This window comes from Macrotis lagotis, chromosome 1 (assembly GCF_037893015.1).
Source record: "Macrotis lagotis isolate mMagLag1 chromosome 1, bilby.v1.9.chrom.fasta, whole genome shotgun sequence".
NCBI classification, from domain to species: domain Eukaryota; kingdom Metazoa; phylum Chordata; class Mammalia; order Peramelemorphia; family Peramelidae; genus Macrotis; species Macrotis lagotis.
In genome coordinates this window covers 855,847,968-855,871,800 of record NC_133658.1, presented here as the reverse complement: position 1 = coordinate 855,871,800, position 23,833 = coordinate 855,847,968, and the positions used below count along the sequence as shown (strand labels likewise).

Genomic DNA, 23,833 nt, shown 5'->3' with positions numbered 1-23,833 from the left:
ATATGACCTGGCTCTAGAGCCCCCAGGGTTGATTCTGTCTCCACTTTCCAGGCTTCTCAAGGCCAAAGGTAACAGGGACTAGTTCCCAGAAGGAAGCTGTGAAACAAGCCCATTTTCTGCAGCTCCTAAAATAGCCAAGCAGGAGGGCTCCAAGAATAGAATTTCCGAGTTACAAGGTGACCCATTTAGCAGGTTCCTGTTGTCACAGGCTGATGGGAGCAAGACCATTAACCAGTGGCTGCCCATGTCTGCATAGAAAACTTAATGACAGGTAAAGGAGAACCTACTCAGATACTCTTAGCCCTCATTCCCAGGCCCTGATCACTTCTCTCTGAGAATGGGGGCATAGAGGGGCCCTGTCTGAGGGGCTTCCCAGACAGCTAAATAAATACAAGTCAAACAAAACATAGACTTAGCTTTATTCCTCCACCAAGAAAAGTTGGGAATCAGATTTTTCAGTGCTTGAAAACCCCTTAGGAGGCAGACAGTTAAAGCTGAGAGAGATCTATAATTTGAATGAATAAATGTCAGAACAATAAAACTCAGCTGACCACTCCCTAATTGTTAAGGCCAATCTTGGTCCCAGAGAGGAAGTGAGGAAAAATGTACCTCTCTTTCAGTTGATGAGGTACAGGACTCCAGATATAGACACACTCTCAGAATCAGTCCATGTGCAGGCTGGTTTCAATTTTTCTTTGTATTTGAGGTGGAGGGTACTGCTATATCTGGAAATGACTGTGCCATGCAAAAAAGCATCAATTAAAATATTTTTAAAAATAGAGAAAATGCCTGAGCTGGAAAAAGATCTGAGAACAGGAAATGTTAGCACCAAGGAGGATCTTAGAGATCCACTGGTGTAACCTGATTGCTTTACAGATGTGGAAACTGAGTCCCAGAGATGCTAAATCTTATCCCTGGTCACACAAAGAATAATTAGCAGAATTGGGTTTCAAAGTCAAAGCTGTCATGGGCCAAAGAAAGAAGACATTATATTTGATGCCAGAGGGGATAGAATTTAATTGAACAATTTATTAAGTACTTATTATATGTTGAACATTGGGTAAGACACTAAGTTCAGCTAAAATAGGGTTCCCATGCTAGATCACAGTCTTGAAAGGCATAAGGAGCAAAGGGTGGACCTAATAAACAGGAAGATTTTGCCTTAGAGTTTAAATTCAGCCTCAGTTATTACATGAACCTGCACAAATGATTTAACCTCTGTCTGCCTCAGTTTCCTCAATTATAAAATGAGGATAGGAATAGCCCATATCTTCCAGGACGGTTGTGAAGATCAAATGATATAAGTACAATATTTGGTACACATTGAGCATTTAAATATTTATTTCCTACATAAAAAAAAAAACATGGAATGAATTTGCTTCTGAAGGTGATGAGTTTCCCATCACAGGATGTTCCCAACTAGCCTCTGTGAGAGAAGAATTGCTTTAGTGCTAGAAGGTAACTCAGAGTCCAGCTGATACCATCCTCTAATTTTTTTTTTGAACAGTTGAGGAGACTCAGAAATTGAGTATCTTGCCTAAGATCTCCCTCCAAAAAAAGTCAGAAGTGAAATTTGAACCCAATCCTCTATATCCAGGGACAGGACTCTTTAATACTTTATTTTGCTTCCTACTATATTCAAGGATGAGCCAGAAGATGGAAATCATTTTGTGTGTGTGGGGGCATCACTCCTGCAGGATTTGAGTTTTGTTTTATTTCTTCTGTAAAGCATTCAGGAGAACGAGTCCTGAATTTGTAGCAAGGAGACATGGATTCAAGTGATTTTGTGAGTTACAGATTGAATGGATCTCCTGCAGAAAGAGGATGCTTCTTTTGATCTTGCACTATCCTCCTTGGATAGTATTGTAAATCCAGCTATGACCCATGTCCTACAGAGAGGGGAAGAGGGAGGTAAGATCCCATACGTGATGTTTTCATTTTGTTGTCCAGTCATTTCAGTTGTGTCTGACTCTTCATGATGTGATTTGGAGTTTTCTTGGTGAAGATACTTATTAGCCAGGTGTCCACGATCTCTTTCTTTGTCTCTCTCTCTTTCTGTGTGTGTTTCTCTGTTTCTGTCTCTCTCACTCTAGTTTCTCTCTCTCTCTCTCTCTTTATCTCTGTTTCTCTCTCTCATCTGTGTGTGTGTGTGTGTGTGTGTCTGTTTTCTCTGTCTCTTTCTCTCTGTGTGTCTGTTTTTCTCTGTCTCTGCCTCTCTGTCTCTGTCTCTCTCTCCCTCTCCTTCCTAAACCATAAAGCTGGAAGTCTGAGCAGCTTCATTCCTTGACCTAGAGCTGGGAGGAACCTTGGAACCTGGCTTCTTCATTCAACCTCCTCCATTTCACAGAAGAGGAAAGAGAACTAGAGAGATGGAGTCACTTCCCCAAGGTCAAACAGGTAGAAAGTGATAGAGCTCAGGTTTGAATTTCAGTTCCCATGATTTCAATTTCAGTGTTCTTTCTACTATAGTGCCAGACTGAAAGGCACATTATATTATTTTCTTCTGATAATTAATGAGCATATATTTAGTGCCTACATTAGACTAGGCATCATTCTAAGAGCTGGAGATACAAAGAATGGTCAAAGAAACACCCTGCCCTCAGAACCTAATGGGGGAGACAACATGCAAATTAGTATGTACAAACAAGATAGATACTGGATAAATTGATGCTAATCAATAGAGAGAAGGGACCAATATTAAAGGGATTCTGGAAAGGCTTCCTACAGAAGGTGAGACTTTTAACTGAAAGTTATGATGACTCAGCATCCCATTGTTCCCAGCCCTGCTTATCAATCAGTGTGGGGAAGGAGCCACCAAGTCTGCAGTTTTCAAATCAATCACCTGCTCTTTGTCATGGACCCCTACCTGCATATTGTCACATTCTTGCTACCTTGAGGAGGAACTGAGAGGCCAGAGCCCAATCTCTTTTGTGGACCTATCTGGATTGTTTTAGAGTTACCAAAAAAGCTGTCCTCAATTTGAATCCATTAAACTCTCAATGCATTGCTATCTTATGATAAAATCCTTTCAGTTCTCTTTGTCTTCAGTTTTGCTTCATTAATCAGGGTGAAGACCAAGTGAAGGATTTTCCTTTCTACAATCAGAGGTAACTCTCAGACAAGAACTTGTAACCTTATCTCCAGATAAACTCTGGGACTGATAGGAAAGAGTCCCATGATGTGGTGGTCCTCCTCCCTTTCTGAAGGTCAGCTGAGGCAGGAGAAGGGCAGAGGCTAAGTGAAATCAGTGGTGCCCTCCCTCCAAAAGAGGGCCACTCCATTCCTCTGTCACTTCTTGGACAGTACAGAGGTTTAGATTCTACTCTACTGGGCCCCATAGAGAGGGAAACTGATACTGTGTTCCCAGTTCTAAAATTTTCTGAAATTCTTTAACTCTTCTCGATTCTCAACATTTCTTCAGCTCTGACATTCTATGTTCTAAGAGCCCTCCCAGTTCTGACATCTTCTGTTGTTAGACCCCTCCCAACTCTGACATTCTGTGTTCTAAGGTCCCTTCCTTTCTCTGACATCCTGCGTTCTAAGGTTCCTCCCAGCTCTGACATTCTGAGTTCTAAGGGCCCTCCCAGCTCTGGCTCTGACTCCTCTCTCTGGTGTCTCAGTCTGCAGACTTTATTCTCTGCTTTAGCTAATCCAATTGGCTAACTTCTACTGAGATGCTGATAGTTCCCTGGGGCTGCTTGAGCCCCCCAAGACAAGAGAGCTGCTGTGGTTGTCCCAGGGACTTTCAGTGGGTCAGGGTTGATCCCGGAGGTCTCGGACATTGTGGGAACTCCTGGCCAAGAGAGGCATTTGGGCTGTGGAGGTATAGGTCCTCTTTGCTATGCCTTGCCTCCACCCCCAGGCTTCCATCACTTTAGAATTGAGTTTCTAGTTTCAGTGGCCTTTGGCCAAGCAGTGTTTCATTAGAGCTGTAAAATCCTGGCCTTCTCTGGTCCTCCTCCCCCTCCTTCCTCCTCCCTTCTCCTCCTCCCCCTGCAGTGTCTCATTCTAGCCAGGAAAGTTGCCTGATGAGTTGGTTTCTCAGAGGTATTTTTATGCATTGAGTTTTCTGAAATGGGCAGGAAACAGGAAAGGATAAAGCCAGCACCCGTTAATTAAATCCCAGCATGGTTGATGCTTCCAAGGGAAGAACATCCAAACCCTTTAGTCTGGCCTTCCAGAGTTTCCACAGGCTAGAACTCTTTTCCTTTCTGAAAGTAAAAGTGTATTCTCACCTTTGTGTCTTTGCTCACATCATCTCTTTGCCTCAAGAGGCCCTTTTCCCCTTGTCTAAATCCTGCCCATCTTATTCTATCCTGTCCTCCCAGGGCTGTTTAGCACATATACTTTTCTGTTTGCAAATCCAGAATACTTCTTTGGGGAGTCAGAAGATTTGGAATCAGATCCTGAATCAGAGTGCTTGTGAGACCTTGATCAAGTCATAACCTAGAAGGGCCTCAGTTTCCTCATCTGCAAATTGAAGGGGTTGGTTGGATTAGATGATCTATGAGATCCTCTGTGATCCTAAAAATCTTAGAATTGCACGATTCCATGATCCTATTTGTCATTTAAAGGCTATCACAGAGATAGCCAACTCCATTATGGACCTTTTGACTCCATTATAGACCTTTAGTCTTTGGGGAAAGCTTTTTTGTTTTAAGGTTTTTGCTTTTAGATGCAAAGACCACCAGGCAGGTTCACTGTTCAATCTTCCCTATATATAAAGCTCTGAGTATGATTTCTTCTTGGTATGTCTTTTCTTGGTCTAAAATCTCTTCAATGGCTCCTACTGCTTGCAAAATCAATCCCAGTTCCTTGGTTAAACATTAATGGTCTTCCATAAATCTGGTTCTGACTTTTCTTGCCAGTCTTCTGGGCTCTATATTCAAGGCACCCCTTTACCTAGACTGTTTAACAGTAATGCCCCAGTGATTTTCTCTACTTGAGTCTCATTGGTTTGAATGCCCTTTCCCAACATCCATCTGCTTGAATCCTACCCAAATAACAAGACCTTGCTTAGAGGTCATTCAGGCTCTCAGGTGAGAGAAGAGTTGGCAGGAAGAAGACCTGTGGATCTTAGTGGACTTCAGGCTTATTAGGTATGATCAGGTAGCCAAAGCAGCTAAGGTGAGTTTAGTCTGTGCTAGCAAAAGTGCTGTTCCTAGGACTAGGGAAATTTCATGCATTCAGTTCCAGAAAGAACCTCGGAAGCCATCTAGTTAAGATCCTTCATTTTATAGTTGAGAAAATTGAGCACAAAAAGGTTTAGTGACTTGCCTAAGGTCACATTCATTTCTTGAGACAGCCCATTGCCCTTTGGAATGACTCTCATCATTTGGAATTTTTCGTAACATCAAACCTAAATTATTCCTCTCTAATTTTCAACCATGAACTCTTCCTTCCAGGTTCCTCCTTCTTAGTTTTCCTCCTTCTTTCCTCAGTTTTAGTGACTACAAATCGAATACTATTTCCATTGCATTCTGCTGCATTGCTTGACCTTCTCATCTCTGCTTTAGATTTTGTAGGTGACATAGTGAATGAGTAAAAATGCTGGACTTGACATTGGAAAGGCCTGGGTTCAAATCCTGCTTCAGATGCTTACTAGCTATGTGACCCTGGGTAAGTCATTTAACTCCTGAGTGCCTCAGTTTCCTCAACTGTAAAATGGGGATTTTATAGCACCTACCTCATGCTTGTTATGAGAATCAAATGAAATTATATATATGGAGTGCTTTGCAAACCTTAAAGCTCTATATTAATGCTGATGATGATGATTATTATTAATATACTCAATTTTGGAAGCCATAGCTGGGTGTAGGGTAAAGAACATTTGTCAATTAGTTATGAGAGCCCTGAGTTCATACCCTATAAGTGACAATTATTAGTTGTATGAACTATGAGTAACTCCTTTAATCTATTTGAGCCTCAGTTTCCTCATCTGTAAAAAGGGGAATACGACATTCCTCCTAGGAATTATCTCACAGGTTTGGTTGTTATGAGGATCAAATGAGATAATGTGTGTAAAACTTTTTGCAAACCTTAAAACAACATATAAATTCAATTCCTTTCCCTTGTCTAAATATATAAGCCTAAAAGTCAGTTATTATTTTAGGAAGGACATTGACAAACTGGAGCATATTCAGAGGAGACCAGCACAGATGGCGAGAGGACTGGAGACTCTGCCATAAAAGAACTGACTGAGGGAATTGGATAAGGAAAGATAGAATAAGGAAAAGATGCAGGGGTGGGTGGGGGAGGGTGGCAAGATAGCTATCATCAGAGTGTTGAAGGGCTGCCATGTGAAATGGGGATAAGATTTGCTTTGACTGGTCCCACAGTGCAGAGCCAGGAGTGATGTGTGGAAGCTACAAAGAGGTCAATTTAGGTTTGAAGAAAGAAAAAAAAATCTCTTAATAATCACAGGTGGGGGCTGCTAGGTGGTGCAGTGGATAGAGCACCGGCCCTGGAGTCAGGAGTAACTGAGTTCAAATCCGGTCTCAGACACTTAATAATGACCTAGCTGTGTGGTCTTGGGCAAGCCACTTAACCCCATTGCCTTGCAAAAACTAAAAAAAACTAAAATAAAACAATCACAGGTGGTCAAAAGCAGATTGAATTACTTCAATTAACTCTTCAATATTAAATCAACATGACATCTACTACATGTCAAACACTGTTGTTTGTTCTGTAGCCTCAAGACAAAATGAGAGTTCCCTGTTCTTAGGGAGTTTTTTTTTTGCAAGGCAAAAAGTGACTTGCCCAAGGTCACACAGCTAGGTCATTATTAAGTGTCTGAGGTCATATTTGAACTCAGATCCTACTGAGTTTAGGACCAGTACTCTACCCACTGTGCCACCTAGCTACCTCCCAAGTTTGTGTTTTAATGAGGGAAACATGTATTTATGAATATGTGTGTGTATGTATATGCATATATGTATATATATATATATGTCTGTGCATGTGTATGTAGATATGATTATGATAGTTTAGAGAACCCACCTGAGGTGTTCACATGGACTATCTCTGCCTGACCTGTGGTAGAGCATTCTGAGCTTGTATTGGTCTGATCAGCCACAGTCAACACAATGCAACTTGACTCTAGCATAGTGATGTCATTTTGATCCTTTTTGAGAACAAAGGACAAGAACCAACCAGCCAACCATAAGTGAAAGACATAGAGAATCACAGAATCATAAAATTTGATAGTTGGAAGGAACCACTTGTCTCTCAAACAAAGGATTCTCTATGGTAATATACAAAATAAGTGGTTGTCTATCTTCTGTTTGTAGATACCCAAGGAGGGGGAATCTATTACATCTTTTTGTTTGTTTGTTTGTTTTTGCAAGGCAATGGGGTTAAGTGATTTACCTGAGATCATACCTCTAAGTAAGTATTAAGTGTCTGAGGTCAGATTTGAACTCAGGTCCTTTTGACTCAATGGTTGGAGCTCTATCCACTGCACCACCTTGATGCCCCTGATTGTCTTACTTTTTTTAATTTTTTAATTTTAATTTTTCAAGGCAATGGGGTTATGTATCTTGCCCAAGTTCACACAACTAGGTAATTATTAAGTATCTGAGGCTATCCTCCACTTAGTAAGTGCTCTATCCACTGCACCACCTAGCTGTTCCCTGACTTTTATTACTTCTTAAGGCAATCCTTTGCCCTTTTAAATGACTCTCATTAATTTTTCATCATATCAAGCCTCAATTGCTCCTTTCTTTCTTTCAGCCATGAACTCCTACTTCTTTTTTTGGTGACCAAACAGAACAAGATTTCCACATGACAACCCTTTGGATCCTTGAATGCAGCTATCAAGTCTCTCCATTTCTACCTCCAGGCTTTATTTATCCTGGTTAAATAAACATCCCTATTTCCTTCAACCAGTCATCCTGTATGATGAACTCAAGGTCCTTCATCATCTTTATTACCCCTCGTTTCAAAGTCTCCAACCTATCAACATTCTTCCTAAAATGTGGTAGCTTATACTCCAGATGGTCCAGTGAGGCAGAGTATAATGGATTGATTATTACCTCCCTATTCCTGGAAACCATACCTCTCAAGACATTCAATATTCTGGTTTCCACATTACATTGCCCCCTCATATTGAGCTTACAATCCACTAAGCATGCCCCTTCTCACCAATAGCTTTTTTCAGAACAACTGTGGTCTAACTATACCTCCCCATCTTATACTTGTGAAATTGATTTTTTAGGGATGCTCAAGTTCAAGTCTTCATCTTATTAGATGCATTTCAATGATCTAGCCTGTCAATAATCTTTTGGGTTCACTCTGTCATCCAGTGGGTTAATTAATCTTTTCAGCTTTGTGTCACCCACTAATTTGATGAGCATGCCATCTATGTCTTTATCCAAGTCAGTGATCAAAACGTTTAACAATGCAAGATCAAGCACAGTTCTCTGGAGCAGTCCATTAGGGATTTTCTGAACACTTACATTAAACTATTAGCAACTACTCCGAGGTTTATTCATACAAAATAGATCCAAGGATAATATGACCTCTGAGTTACTCTCCTAATTTGCCCTCCTACTCTCAGGCTGGGTTCCCAGAAGGTATTTTTACCGTAAGTGCTAGGATTATAGCTCTGTGAGGTTACACTCTGAAAACTCTACCTCACAAACACCCACTAGTATACTTCCCATAAATATGAATATCAAGAAAAATGAGCATTTATGCAAATATCAAAGCAAGAACAACAGTTACCAAATATTTCCTTCATAAGCCCTGTGCACACACTTCCACAAATACACACAGCATCCATGTGAAGAATGGAATCAGACTTAGACTTATAATAGAAGGCAGCTAGGTGGCACAGTGGATAGAGCACTGGTCCTAAAGTCAGTAGGATCTGAGTTCAAATCTGACCTCAGACACTTAATAATCACCTAGCTGAGCACAAGTGTAGGATGGGCTTGTTTTAAAAGACAACTCACAATTCCTGATGTTGAAAGACCTAGAAATCCTTTTCTCTTTGTAGAATCCTTCTGAACTTCCTTTGAGTGCAATATCTCTTTTGGAATAAAAGTCTTAGTTGAACACACAGGGTCTGTTCTTCTTAACAGTCCAACTCACTTCTTTATATTCCAGAGAACATCACTGTTTCCTCTTTTAGGTGACTGCCTCTCTCTGCCTGTCTGAAGTCTATTTCTCTGCTTCCCACTGGATGCAACATATCTTAGTTACACAGTTCAATAGCTCCCCTTCAAAATTTCATGGACAAAATGGTGGGCAAGGGGAAGAGAGGAAAAGACCTTTTATTCTTTGTGGCAGGAGTCTCTTCCACAAGTTACTCTCTGACTTTTAATATCTTCAAATCTTGGATTCTGAAATGTGTACAGGTTTTAACTATGTAGACAGCTAATTTGCTTACTTAATCAATACAGTTGTTCCAGAGAAGTATTAGTACTTCACAAAAGGATGAGGTATATATTATATATATATGCATATATATAGAGAGAGAGACAATCTAACACCTCATTAATGTTTTATGATTATGTTTCAAAGTTTCTATGCCTATATCAACTGAGATGTTGATCCCTTACACAGAATAATCTTGAAAAGGAGAATTCTATCATCTAAAAGATCTGGAGAGGCTTAGAGCGGTAGGTGGTACTCAAGACAAGACTTGAGGGCACCAGGGACTTCAAGAGGTGGAAGCAAAGAAGGAGAGCATTCTAGGCAAAGAGGAATAGACTGTACAAAGGCACAGAGATGGGACACAAAGTGTTGTGTGTGTGAAGAATAACAAGACCAGTTTGTATCATAGAGGGCGGGGAGGAGAGTAATGCATGATAAAGTTGGAATGGAAGGATGGGACCAGGTTATAATGTGCTTTACATGTCAAATAAAGGTATTCTTATTTGATCTTCACAATAATAGGGAGCTGCATATTGCTGGAAAAGCAAATAAATAAAATATTTAAATGATGGAAAAAAAGAAAGAATGGGGAGTTGTAATTTTATTCAGTAGAAAAGTAATAATAATATTTGTCCTTCATTTTGAAGGAGACCATGACATCAGGGAGGTGATGCCATGACAAGCACATGAATTGGATTTAAGTGAGGGGGGCTGCTGGGCTAAGTCACCAGCCTCACTTTCTCCTCCAGAGCCATCTGGGTCCAGTGGCCAGATCTGAATCAGGATGACTGGAGATGGTCCTGAATGAGAGGCAATCAGGATTAAGTGACTTGCCCAAGGTCACACAGCTAGTAAGTGATTGGATTTGAACTCCCATCCTCCTGACTCCAAGACCAGTGCTCTATCCACTGTACCACCTAGCTGCCCCTCAGTAGAAAAAATGATATAGACACAATTGTGCTTCAGGAAAACCACTTTGGAATGTGAGTGAAGGATGGATTGGAGTAGGGAGAGACTTAAGGCAGGGAGATTAATTAGGAAAGTCTAGGCAAGAAGTGATGAGGTTGATTGCCAGAAGAAAGAAGTAAACTGATTCAAGAAATATTGTGGAGGTAGAAATTACAAATCTTACTGCTGGATCACTATAAAACAGTGAGGATGAAGAGCTGAGGATGACTCTGACACTGAGAATCTGGATGCCTAGAAAGAAAGTAGGGATTTTATTAGAAATAGGAATCTTCACAAGAAGAATCGGTTTAAGGTAAAAGATAACAATTTCTGTTTTGGATATACTGTATTTGAAATGTTTAAGGGACATTCAGTTCAAAATTCCCAGCAGAAAGTTTATACTGGACTGCATCTAGAGAGAGAAGCTAGAGGGTGTGTTTTTGTGTTTCTGTGTGTGTGTGTGTGTGTGTGTGTGTGTGTGTGAGATCTGCCTAGAGAGGATAATTAAACTCAAGTGTGTTGATGATGAAATTACTAAATGAAAGAATGCAGCAAGAAGAGGTAAGAGGACCCAGGATGGCCCCTCGGTCAGTTAGGAGGCAAGAAAAGGAGTTTTTAACTAAGGACACTCAGAAGCCAGAAGACACATTAGGAGGAGAACCAAGAGACAGTAGTGTCACAAAAGCCCAGGGAGGATCAAGGAGAGAGTGGTTAACCACTTCCAATACTGCAGAGAGGTTAAGAAAGATGAACACTAAGAAAATGCCATTAACTTTGGCAATTGGTAACTTTCAAGAGGACACTTTCATTTGAGTGATAAGATTGAAATCCTGATTATAGAGGGCTTAGAAAAGAATGAGTGGAAGGGAAGTGGAGGCTATAAGTATGGAGAACTGAATTGGCAGGAATTGTGTCAAATAAAGCTGATCATTTCCAGTTCAGCTCAGGCCCAATAATGAAACACTATAAATAGAAATAGGACTCAGAACAAATCCAGGGGAGGCTTTGTGCTATGAGACCAAATACGATGACTTGCCTCACAAAGAAGGAAAGAAGCCAGGCAAAGTAGAGAAAGCAGCCCAGTGTGGGGGCAATAGAGCTGGCTTCATAGTCAGGAGACATAGGTGAGAGGATTCTGCCTCTGCCATTTACTATTCATGTGACCTCAGAAAACTGATTTAACCTTTCATGGCCTTAGATTCCCAATCTGTAAAATGAGAATGCTGACCCAGATGATTGGACCCCTGAAAATTGGCTTGGCAGTCAGGATTATAGCTCTTCTATCTGTAGATGATAGTGTGATCTTGAATAAATCACCCACCTTGCCATAAGCCTCAATTTCCTCCTCTAAATTGTTATTTTTGTTAGAGTTGAAAGAACCTATCTTGGTTATACCAGGGCTGTGACTGAATCAGCCGTGGAACTTAGAAATTACTGACTTGTGGACAGCTTCTAAACCAATCCAAAAGACCTGCTTTTACTAACCAGGACTTTCATCTTTTTTTTTTTCTTTTTTTAAACCAGACTTCCCAGATTTCTGAAGCTTCACACTAGGCCTTGGGTCCCCTCACATCTTTCAGGCTGTCTTGGCTCCCTGGTTCAGAGATCAGTAGTATGGAATCTCTAGTTATTTTTACCCTCCCCCTGCCACTCCCACCATCCCCATGTCTGTCCTGTTAAAGAGTCATAGCAATAGCATCTCCAAATTAGAAGAAACTTCAGAGGCTATTTCATCAAAACTTGAACAGGATATCATGCTACAGTGTTATAAGGACACTGTTAAGGTACTACTTGCTATATCAGAAATGCAATCTGGGAAATTTCTTTTTTTCCACATCTTCAATTTTTTATTTTTTTAAAGATTATTTAATTATAATATTCTTTTAAAAATTTGAATTCCAATTCTGTCTCTCTGTCCCTCTGTCTCTTTGCCTCTCTCCCTGTCTCTGCTCCTTTCTGTCTTTCTATATCTTTCTTTTTTTTTAAATTATTTTTCAAGGCAATGGGGTAAAGTGGCTTGCCCAAGGCCACACAGCTAGGTAATTATTAAGTGTCTGAGGTCAGATTTGAACCCAGGTACTCCTGACTCCAAGGCCAGTGCTCTATCCACTGTGCCACCTAGCCACCCCTCTATATCTTTCTGTCTGTCTCTCTGCTTCTGTCTTTTTCTTTCTCTCCTTCCATTATCTTCAACCATTGAGAAGCCAAGCAATATGTTATCAATTATACATGGGAAAGGATGTAAAAGATTTTCCAAATTAGATCATGTTGCCAAAAAAGCAAGAAAAATAAAATGAAAAAAAATTACACATCAATTCTCTTTCTGAAGATAGATAGTATTTTTCATTGTTAGTTCTTTGAAATTGTCATGGATCATTGTATTGATCAGGGTAGCTAAACTTTTCAGTTGATCATCATTACAATATTGGTGCTACTGTGTACAATGATCTAGTTCTGCTCATTTCTCTCTATCAGTTCATATAAGTCTTCTCAGGTTTGTTTGAAACTATCCAGTTCATTATTGTTTTAGCACAGTAGTATTACGTCACTATCATATGCCACAATATTCATCCATTTCTCAATTATTGGGTATCCCCTCAGTTTCAATACTTTACCACTGGGAAGTTTCTAAAAGGTCTTTTCGTCATCTAATGGAAAACTGCTATTAGAGGAAATCTTAAACATTGCTATAGGAAATAAAATACCACATACCTTCCACTGGATGAATTTTTTGCTAGACAGCAAAAAGGAAGACATAAAGGGACATATCTATGGACCCAAAGACAATATAGTCCCATACTCTGCCCAAACCTCAGAGGCTTACCAGGGTGGATCTGGTTCTCATTTTATGAAAAATTAAATGCCCCAAAGATGTCAAGATTCTGTGCAGGCAGAATAATAATAAATATCCTTTCTTCTCTTTAAGTGTCTCAGGTACATGCTGCCCTTGTAAGTCAATGATAACTGAGCAATGCAGTACAGTCATTGCCAGCTCAGTGACTGTCTAGCCTTGGTGCTGACTCAACTAGCTGGTGCTGAGTTTGCCGTTACCCCAGTGATAGGCCTGATCTACAGTGTGCTTTCACAAATGTTTGCCTTCCTTCCATCTACGTAAGGACCTGTATTTTTATTATCAATGTCATATCATATGATTATGAATATAGCCTTAGCTTCTAATTTCCTTCTTTCCTTTCACTCATTATATCATAACACTCCAGATTATATTTTGAGGATTAATTTATGAAGGAAAAGAGAATAGATAAAAGCAGGCATGGGGGGGCAGCTAGGTGGCGCAGTGGATAGAGCACCAGTCCTGGAGTCAGGAGGACCTGAGTTCAAATCCGACCTCAGACACTTGACTCCAGGGCGGGTGCTTTATCCACTACGCCACCTAGCCGCCCCAACATTCAATTTTTGAAGGATTCTGAGTTCCACATTTTTCTCCCTCCCTCTCTCTGCCCCTCCCCAAGATGGCAAGCAATCTGACATAATCTATACCTGTGCGATCATATAAAAACAATTTTGACATTAGTCATGTCATAAAAGAAGAAATGGAACAAAAGGGGAAAAAACCATGAAAGAAACAAACAAAAAAGGTGAAAATAGTAAACTTCCATCTGCTTTCAGACCTCATCAGTTTTTTCTCTGGTTGTGGGTACCAGTTTTCATCATGAGTCTTTTGGAATTGTCTTAGATCATTGAATCTCAGAGAAGAGCTAAGTCACTTGTCGATCATCCCATTATGTCACTGTTACTCTGAAAATAGGTTATTTTCCTGGTTCTGCTCACTTCATTCATCATCAGTTCATTTAAGTCCTTCTAGATTTTTCTGAAATCCCCCTCTAGAAGGATTGTTGTGAGGAACATATGAGAGAATATTTGCAAAGCACTTAACACAATGGCTGGCAAATAGTAAGCACTATGCAAATGCTTATTCTCTTATTCCTCTTATTAATTCTTTTGTTGATTTTATACAAACAGCAAAGGCATTGTGCCACATACATTTGCTCATGTTGGCATGTTTTCTTGGGAAGGACATCTATACCCTATATTAGAACTCAGTGAAATGGAGCACAATCATGGCAGAAGTGGGGTTTTCCAGTAGTGAGGGTTCAGAGCTATTCTGGGTTGGAAAATACACATTGACCACAACCCTAGGCAATGACAGAAAGGCAGTTTGGGGAAGGGCAGTTTGCTTTCTGAGAACTAGAGAAATCTTGGTTGGCACTTCCCAGGAATTCCCTTAAGAGTCAGGAGATGTGCCTAAGTGGTTGGGTGAGCATGGGATGTCCCATGCTTGTTTTGTGATCTTTGGGTTAGTGCCTAGCAATGCCACCTAATGGTTAAACTTTTAATAGCACTAAGGAATAGCTCAGTAGAAACAGAATGGTAGGCTAGGCCAATGGTAACAGCTGAAATAAAAATAGATAAATAGAATATGTATACATATTCACACATATATATGCCTACATACAAAATATACACATACATTCACACACATGTATACCATATACACATCATACATATATATTTATTTATATAGACATACATACATACATATATAAGTGGTAGCTAGGTGGCTCAATGGATAGAGTGCTAACCTTAGAATCGTGAGGACAAGATTTGAATTCAGCCTCTGACACTTATGTGCTGTGTGACCTTGGGCAAGTCACTTCACCCTGATTGTCTCATAACCAGGATCATCTCCAGTCATTCTGATTCAGATCTGGCCACTGGACCCAGATGACTCTAGAGGAGAAGGTGAGGCTGGTGACTCAGCATAGCACTCCCTCACTCAAATCCAATTGACCTTCTTATCATGGCATCACCTTTCTGATGCCATGGTCTTCTTCAAAAACAAAGGACAAACATCATCACATACACATACATATCACATATACATACATGCATACATATGTCACACACAGAAATATATGTATATATTTATATTTATGGATTTCTGTTTAATGATAGCTACTACATATTTAAAAGGAATAGCAAGTTGAACATAATGGGCTTGTTATTTCATGTACAATCATTTTTTTTATTATATAATGTATGGAAATGCTTGTTTTGTTCCAAAAATGAAAAATAAAATTGATTCCAGGCATACCAAGAGGGCAAAACCTCAAGACATTGACAGTCTCAAACAGAACTCAATAGTTTATGCTCAGGAAATCCTCTGGGTACATGCAGAGGAAAAATCTTCCTAAAAAGGAGGAGGAGGGAGTCCTGATGGAAGAAGTGATGAAAGGATCCAAATCTTTGTATTGAGAATTAGGAACAGTTAATTCTAGGGAAAAATAAATTCCAGATAGTGGGAAGGGAGAAGAGCCCAAACCCTTGGTATATATATGTAAGTACATACAAATGTATTTAAAAAATACATGATAATTTTGAGAGTTCACACTGGAAGCTGGTGGTGATCAGGAAATACCTCACATAGGAAGCGATATTGAGCTGTGCTTTCTGGGAGTTCAGCAGAGATGATAAGGAGAGGCTATAGACTGGGAAGACCTGGAGATCCCTGAATTTTCATAGGATTTAGAATTAGAAGAATCTTGTTCCACTTGGTCTCAGAGGAAGGAATAAGGATCAATGAGTATATGATGCAGAGTGGTAGATTGCAATTGAATCTAAAAGAAAATCTGACCATCAGAATTGGGTAAAGAATGAAAGGGCTACTTTATGAAGCAAGGAATGTCCCCTCATTTGAAGTGTGTCTTCAGGAAGAGGAGGGATGGCTATATGGTGAGAATGTTGAAATGATACTTTTTTAAAGAGGCAATTGGGTCTTGCTCAGGGGTCACATAGCTAATAAGTGACTGAGATTGGAATTGAACTTAGATTCTCCTGACTCCAGGGCCATAACTCTAACCATTGCACCATGATGCTGCCCCAAAAGATACTCTTACACAAGGAATGTTTACTAGACACTGATTATGTGAAAGAATGAGGAACTAAGTGTGGGAGATAAAGGAATTGGATATGTAATTTTATTGTTATAGGGAATTTCCAGGGGAAGAAACCCCCTCTTCCACTGCACTTCTGAACCTTTTTAGCAAATTCCAGTCTTAAAAGAGTTGACCAAAGCATTGAGAGATCAATTCACTTGCCCAACTAGAATGAAGAACTTCCTGGCTTCCAGATCAGTTCTCTGTTCACAAGATACATTCTCCTCTCTGTGATGTAGATGAAATATCAATGATTCTGCTCTCAAGGAGTTACATTCTACTGGGGGAGGTTTAGGTAGGAGTTGATCTAAATGTCCATGTATTCCTTGTCTTGGGAAGTGATGTGTCCAAAGTCTTACCAAATAGTCCTGTCAGAGCTGGAAGTGATGCCCAAATCTGACTTCACAGGCATTGAGTGTCTTTACTACCACATTATGGTTTTGCCCATGTCTCTTGCTGTTTTAGGTTTTAGATTTGTTAAATTCAATCTACTCTTGAACTTGATTCCAGCTTGGAATTCTGTTTACCCATCTAGATCATTGTCTGGGCCTTGCCTTTTTCCCTTCAGGCATCTTCTCTCAGTTCTATCATACAATTCTTTGATTACAACCTCTTCTTCCCTCTTTCCAATCTCTTCCATCCTTCACCCACTGTTCAAAATAATCTTTTTTAAAGTACAGGGCTGATCATGTCAAGAATTGTCACCATAGAAGCATAAGAGTATAGATTTAGAGTTGAGAGGAATCTCAAAGGTCATTTTGTTTAATTATCTTATTTTAATGGTTGAGGATTTCGAGACCTGAGATTGGTGGCACGATGAATTGCAGAGCTGGGAGTCAGGAAGATCTGGGTTCAAATCTAGCCTTACACACTTGCTACCTTTCTGATCATGGGCAAGTCATTTAATTTTGTTTACCTCCATTCCTAATTTGTAAAATGAGCTGGAGAAGGAAATGGCAAACTATTTCAGTACTTCTTGCCAAGAAAATCCCAAATAGGGTCACAGAGAGTCGGGCATGACTGAAAAAAAATGGACAAAAACTATTACAAATCGTATACTCCAGCAGAATGCTGTAAGGCTCCTGCAGGGGAAAGATTATTTTTCCTTTTTGCCATTGAATCCCTAGTTTCTAATGTAATGTCTTACACAAAGTTGGGGGGTGGGGTTTGATGAATGCTTCTCCCATGGAAGTAAATTGAATTCTAAGTGGAAAACATTGAGCTAAATAGTTGGGATCCAAAGTCAGAAATGAAAAGTAGTTTAGGTTTGTTAACTGCACCTAATCCTCAGTCCAATCTTGTCCTCATCAGGGGAAAAGATGTTACACCAGAAGAGACACAAATGACTTTGCATTAAAAGTATTGAACCCCAGAACACTATAAAAGCTACTCAGAAAAATGGGTAGTGATGGAAAAAGCATTTTTAATAGTTTTGTTTTTCTAGCTTTCTGTAAAAAGAGGAAGAGATGGAAGAAAGACTGTAGATCTGAAAATAAAATAAAATTTAAAAGAAAAATTCACTCAAAAGAGATAGGTTTAATCTTCTATACTGGAAAAACAAATTGAATGAAATATACATAGTACTCAGATTGTGAGATATTATGAGATGGTCAGCCCAAGGAATTAATTTATCAAAATGTCCATTTAGGAAAGGTGTTGCAGATGTATAGTAAACTGAGCCATGCTTATTCGGAAGAAGAGATCAGGCTAGACCATATTTAGGAAACAACATAGTACTTTCTTTTTAAAAATTTATTTATTTAAGGCAATGAGATTAAGTGACTTGCCCAAGGTCACACAGCTAGGCAATTATTAAATGTCTGAGGTCAAATTTGAACTCAGATCCTCCTGACTCCAGTGCCAGTTCTCAATCAACTATGCCACCTAACTGCCCTATATAGTATTTTCAACAACCCCAAGAATCTTTCTGTTACAAATATTTGTGACTTTTTTTGTTAGAGGTGATGATATATGCCTAAAAATAATAAAATGTCATGATGTCAGAGAAATTCCAATTATAAGCAACTCAAAGGAGAATGGAAAGATGAATGTTGGCTATTGCCAATAATTATGAAGATTTATTCAAAGTAAGAAATACCACTGAAAACATATCAATTAACCTCTCTGGGTCTCAGTTTCCTCATCTATACACTTATAGATTTGTTCATGATTTTTTTAGTAAACTGTACAGAAACTTGAAACTTAGAGAAGAAGGCATAGGTGCCAGAATAATCAAATTTTCAATTTATAGAAAACTATGACAGCAGTGGATAACTGAGGAAAGTAGTCTCAAAGTATCTCAACAGTCTAGAAATATGGGTCAAATCTAAAGTGATAAAATTTAATGAGGAAACATGGAAAGTCCAATGCAGGGTTAAAAAATAAGTCAAGTATGTAAGAACAGGATGGGGAAGTTGTGGTTAGGAAACTTCATATGAAAAAAGATGTGGGGTTTTTAGTCAATTGTAAGCTCAAAATAGGTCATCACTGAATTATGGAGGACAATAATACTAGTGTGTTCTCTGTGTAAATTAAAAGAAATATGGAAGTGATAGTTCTGCCTTATCCTGCTCTAGCCAGCTTGTAAATGGAATATTACACTCTGTTCTGGGCACCACAATCTAGGGAAGATATGGACAAGTTGGAACATATTAAGAGGAAGGTCACTAGGATGGCAAGAAGACCATCCTATATCACAATGAGGACTGATTGAAGTGTAAGGCAGGCTTGTTGCAGGCTCTCTTTCTCTATCCCTTTTTATGAAGGCAATTTTTTTTATGAACACATATATCTTAAAGGCACAAGAAAGACTTGTGACTCAGACTTAGCTTTTACCTTACTCTCTCCCATTCATTTGCATGAAAGATCAAAACATTTTAGTTCCTCCCTCCAAAAAAGGAGCCAAATAGCTATAACACTCTAAGTTTTTTGTTTTTTTGACAGACACCCTGAAATGGATTTGGGAACATGAGCTGTCCATGAGGAAGTAAGTAGTGACTTTTGGGGACATTTTTGGTAATATAGATTAAAAAGAAAAGAAAGATTTAGGCATCAGTTCACTGGTTAGTTAGAACAGCTTTATTATATTCCATAGAATTTGGTGTTTGGCACAAAACATTCCTTGAATAAACAGATGAATACTTGATTAAGGGAGAAAAGGTAGAAAGATTCTCCTTTTTTTTCTGATGACCAGGTAGATTAGGATTTCTTCCTTATTCTTATTTTTTTTTGCAAGGCAATGGGGTTAAGTGACTTGCCCAAGGTCACACAGCTAGGTAATTAGAAAGTGTCTGAGGTCACATTTGAACTCAGGTCCTCCTGACTCCAGGGCCAGTGCTCTCTCCACTGCACCACCTAGCCGCCCCTTATTGTTATTTTTTTTAAAAAATATTTCATTTCTTTTTCTAACTACATGCAACTATAGTTTTCAACAATCATTTTTTGCTAGGTTTTGAGTTTTACATTTTTCTCCCTCCCTCTTTTCCTTCTCCCATGCCTTTGACAGAAAGCAGTCTAATAGAATGTAAAGACCTCTTCCTTATTCTTTAAGAACCAAACTCACAACTAAACAGACAAATCCTTGGGCTTGAGGCAAAAAGGAGTAAGGTAGAAGAACCCATTTCCCATTTGTGGAAGAAGCAGCACCCCATGGAAGGATTCCTACTGAAGCCAGCAGGTGGCAGCAGAGAGAGAGAGAGCTTGGAGTCCAGGGGAGTCGCACCCAACAATGCCCAATGTGGAAGAACAAGGATCAACCAAGTGAGCAATTTCTATCAGCTGCCACAAGAGACCCAACAGGGAGTTGTAAATGGTATAGACTATCTACAAGATTCAGGCCTAACAAGGAGCAGAATCAGCAGGAACAGCAAGATGACATCATCAGAAGGCATCAGCCTCCCCAAAATGGCAGAGGCATAGATTGCTCTCCCTCAAGTTACCTGCGCTATTCCTGTTCTCTAACTTGTGTGTATGTCTGTAGGAAGATGGGAGATACAGGGTAGAGAACTAGACCTCAAGTGAAGAATACCTTAGTTCAAATCGGACCTCATATACTTACAAACTGGGCAAGTTACTTAACCTGTTCGTCTCAGTTTCCTCGTCATCATACTACTTGTCTCTCAGGGTTTTTGTGAAGATCAAATTTGTGATATAACATTTGCAAAACACTCCACATAGTGTTTAACACATCATAGGTGCTTAATAATTTCTTCTTTCTTTCTTTTCTCTATGGATACTTCTTGACCAGATGAATTTCCTGTGCCTGTACCCACTTGCCCCTCAGATAGTATGTAGGGTAGATAGGAGGTGCAATGGATAGAGTACCAGCCCTGGAGTCAGGAAGTTCTGAGTTCAAACTTGACCTCAGACATTTGACACCGACCTTGGGTAAGTCACTTACCCTGACTACCTCACATTCAGGACCATCTCCAGTTGTGTTGATTCATATCTGGCATTGGACCCAGTTGACTCTGGAGGAGAAAGTGAGGCTGGTGACTTAGCATAGCATCCCCCACCCCACTCAAATTCAATTCATGTACTTATCATGGTATCACCCCCTGATATCATGGTCTTCTTCCAGAATAAAGGACAGACAACATCATCATTGTTTGGCATGTGTATTTGTAGGGAAATCTTGTATCGCTACTTTTCTTATATTTTTTTTGGACTGGACTTATGATTGTAATAAAGGCAATGCCCTCCACCAATGCAGATTGGCACCTCTTCAACAATCTATAATCTTACAGGAGTTGCTTAGGGTACAGTGAAGTTAAATGGTAGTCCAAAGTCACCTGGCCCCTATAGGACAGGAGGAGGACTTGAAGCTGTCTTTCTTTTTTTTTTTTAATTATTTTTAAAATTTAAGGCAATGGGTTAAGTGACTTGTGCAATCTCATACATTTAGGCAATTATTAAGTGTCTGAGGCTGTATTTGAACTCAGGTCATCTTGACTCCAGGGTTGGTGCTCTATCCACTGTGCCACCTAACTGCCCCTTGAAGCTGTCTGTCTAACTCTTTCCACTACTCTTCCTGATTTTTTTTTTTTGGTTGTTTAAGAAGACCTGAGTTTGAGGCTAACAATTCTTGGGTTGGAAACCTTTCCAACTATGAGCCTCAATTTTTTTTTTTTTTGTAAAATGAGTTAGACTATCAAGGGTTCTTAATTTGGGGTCTTCGATTACTGTATTTCAGAATGACTGGTTCCCTTGTAAACCCAAGTATTTTACTTTATGCATTTAAAAGCATTTTTTCTGAGAAGTCTATAAGCTTTGCCAACCAGCCAAAGGGATCCACAGCATAACGATTATAAATTCTTAGACTAAAGGCTCTCTAGGGTCCTCACTGGCTCTCTATCATCCTCTGATCTGTATGGTTCTGTCTGAGTCATTAATGGGAAGCTTGTTACGCACTGTTTCCCCAGAATCCTGAGTCATCAGAGACGCTGTAGAAACAGACAAGCGTTTGCAAAGATTTGTGAAGCCTCTGGGTATACCATGGTTCAGTTTGGACGCAACACAGAGGAGGCTGGGGGTGTTGACTGGGACAAGATCCAAGAAGCGTCCTGCCAGGGCTTTTGTATGGGGGAGGATGGGATGTCTCAGCCAGGATGGGGAGAGAAGGGGAAAAGAGTGCAGAAACTGAGGAAGTGGGGCAGTCTTTTCCTAAGATGCCCTTCTCAAGTTTTAGTCCTGTGTTAGGAATAAGAAGATCTGGGTTCTAGCTAGAGAACAACTGAGTTAGACGGCAATTTAGAGGTCATTTCAGAAACAAAGAATTTACAGATCCAAAGGCACTCAGTGAAATTACCAAGAGAGCCAAGACATCTCTCAGTGTAGGGTTCTTTCCACTAGAAATTGCTCTCACCCAAGTTCAAGTGGTCAGTCAACAAACGTTTGCTAATGTTTGTACTTACTATCTGACAAATAGAGAACATCAGGATATAAAGAAATGCAAGACCCAGACCCTGCCTTCAGGATGCTCTCATTCTGGTTGAGGAGAGAACATACACATAACTATGGACAGACAAGCTAGATATAGTAGGAATGAAGGGTTAGTCTTGAAGGGAAGGGGCCAGCTGTGGAGAGGATGGGGAAAGACCAGAAGAGACCTCCTGAAGAAGGAGGAAAGATCTGACATGAGCTTTAAAGGAAGTCAGAGGGTACAGGTGTGGAGAGAGACTATTTCAGATATGAGCACATTGTATATGAAAAGGTATTAGAAACAGAAGATATAAAGTGTGAGGAATAGTAAGAAAGTTCACATTGCCAGATTGTGGAGGAAAGTTAGGCATTAGAAGATGGGAGGAGTAGGAAAGCCTGAGTTTATAAAGGGCATAAATGCCAAACAGAAATTTATATGCAATCCTGGAGGTACTAGGGAGTCAGTGGAGTTTATTAAGTAGGAGAGGTAACATGGTAGGACTTACACTTTTGGAAGATCACTTTGGCAACTGAGTAAAGGATGAATTGAAGTAGGGAGCATTGATATGAGGTGATGAGGGCCTACACTAGGGTAGCAACTGTGTAGTTGGAGAGAAGACACACATGAGCAATGCCATGGTGATAGAAACAACAAGACTTGGCAACAAATGTCAATTTGGAGTGAGGGAGAGTAGTTTAAGATGACATTGAGGTTGCAAGTCTAAATGACTATAGATAGTAGTATTTTCAATAGTAATTGGGAAGTTTGAGGGGAAGATAAAGAGTTCTGTTTTGGTAAGGATGATTTTGAGATACTTACCAGGATTCCATTTTAAGTATCCACAAGGCAGTTGGTGACGTGAAATTGGAGTTATACAGAGAGCTAAGGGCTGGATAGAAAGATCTGGAAATCATCAGAATTGAGGTGATGGGATTCAGTCCTGAACCCACTTCTCTTTTCTTTCCATGCTGTCTTGCCTGGTGATCTCATTGGTTCCTCTGAGTTCAATCCCATCAGTTTAGTGGATGTGATCTGGATGAAGATTCAGCAAAGGAGACTAAAAAGGATAGGTCAGACAAGGAGAACCACAAGAGAGAAAGGTCATTAAACCCAAGAGTCTATCAAAGAAAAGGACAGTTAGGATAGCTAGAATGTGGGCCTGGAGTCAGGAAGTTCAGAGTTCAAATCAAACCTCAGACATATACTGTGTGACCCTGGGTAAGTCATTTAACCCTGTATACCTCAGTTTCCTCATCTATAAAATGAACTGGAGAAGGAAATGGCAAACCACTCCCGGATCTCTGACAAGAAAACCCCACATGGAGTCACAAAGAATCAGATAAGATGGAAATGACTGAACTACCCTAAGTCCAGGAGAACAGTGATTGACAGTGTCAAAAGCTGCAGTGAAGTCCAGAAGGATGAGGTTTGAGAATCGCTTCATTTGGCAACTAAGAGATTAATGGTGATTTTGGAGAAAGCAGTTTAAAGTCACAGTTGGTCTGTGGTCTGGCTCTTCAAATGCTTAGGCATTTCCACTTGAACACACAGTCTCATTTCTACACTGGGAGGTCAGAGATTGGGGACTTGGAAGGGATTTTAGAAACTATCTACTCTAATATCCTCCTTTTGC

General features: G+C 39.8%; 1 long non-coding RNA gene across 1 annotated transcript; it reads left to right on the top strand.

Moving 5' to 3' along the window:
- Positions 1–1,859: 1,859 nt before the first annotated feature.
- LOC141490890 (uncharacterized) lies at positions 1,860–7,865 on the top strand. The gene is made up of 3 exons (XR_012469386.1): positions 1,860–1,911; positions 5,517–5,619; positions 7,732–7,865. It is a non-coding gene; the product is annotated as an uncharacterized LOC141490890 (long non-coding RNA).
- The last annotated feature ends 15,968 nt before the right edge of the window (positions 7,866–23,833 follow it).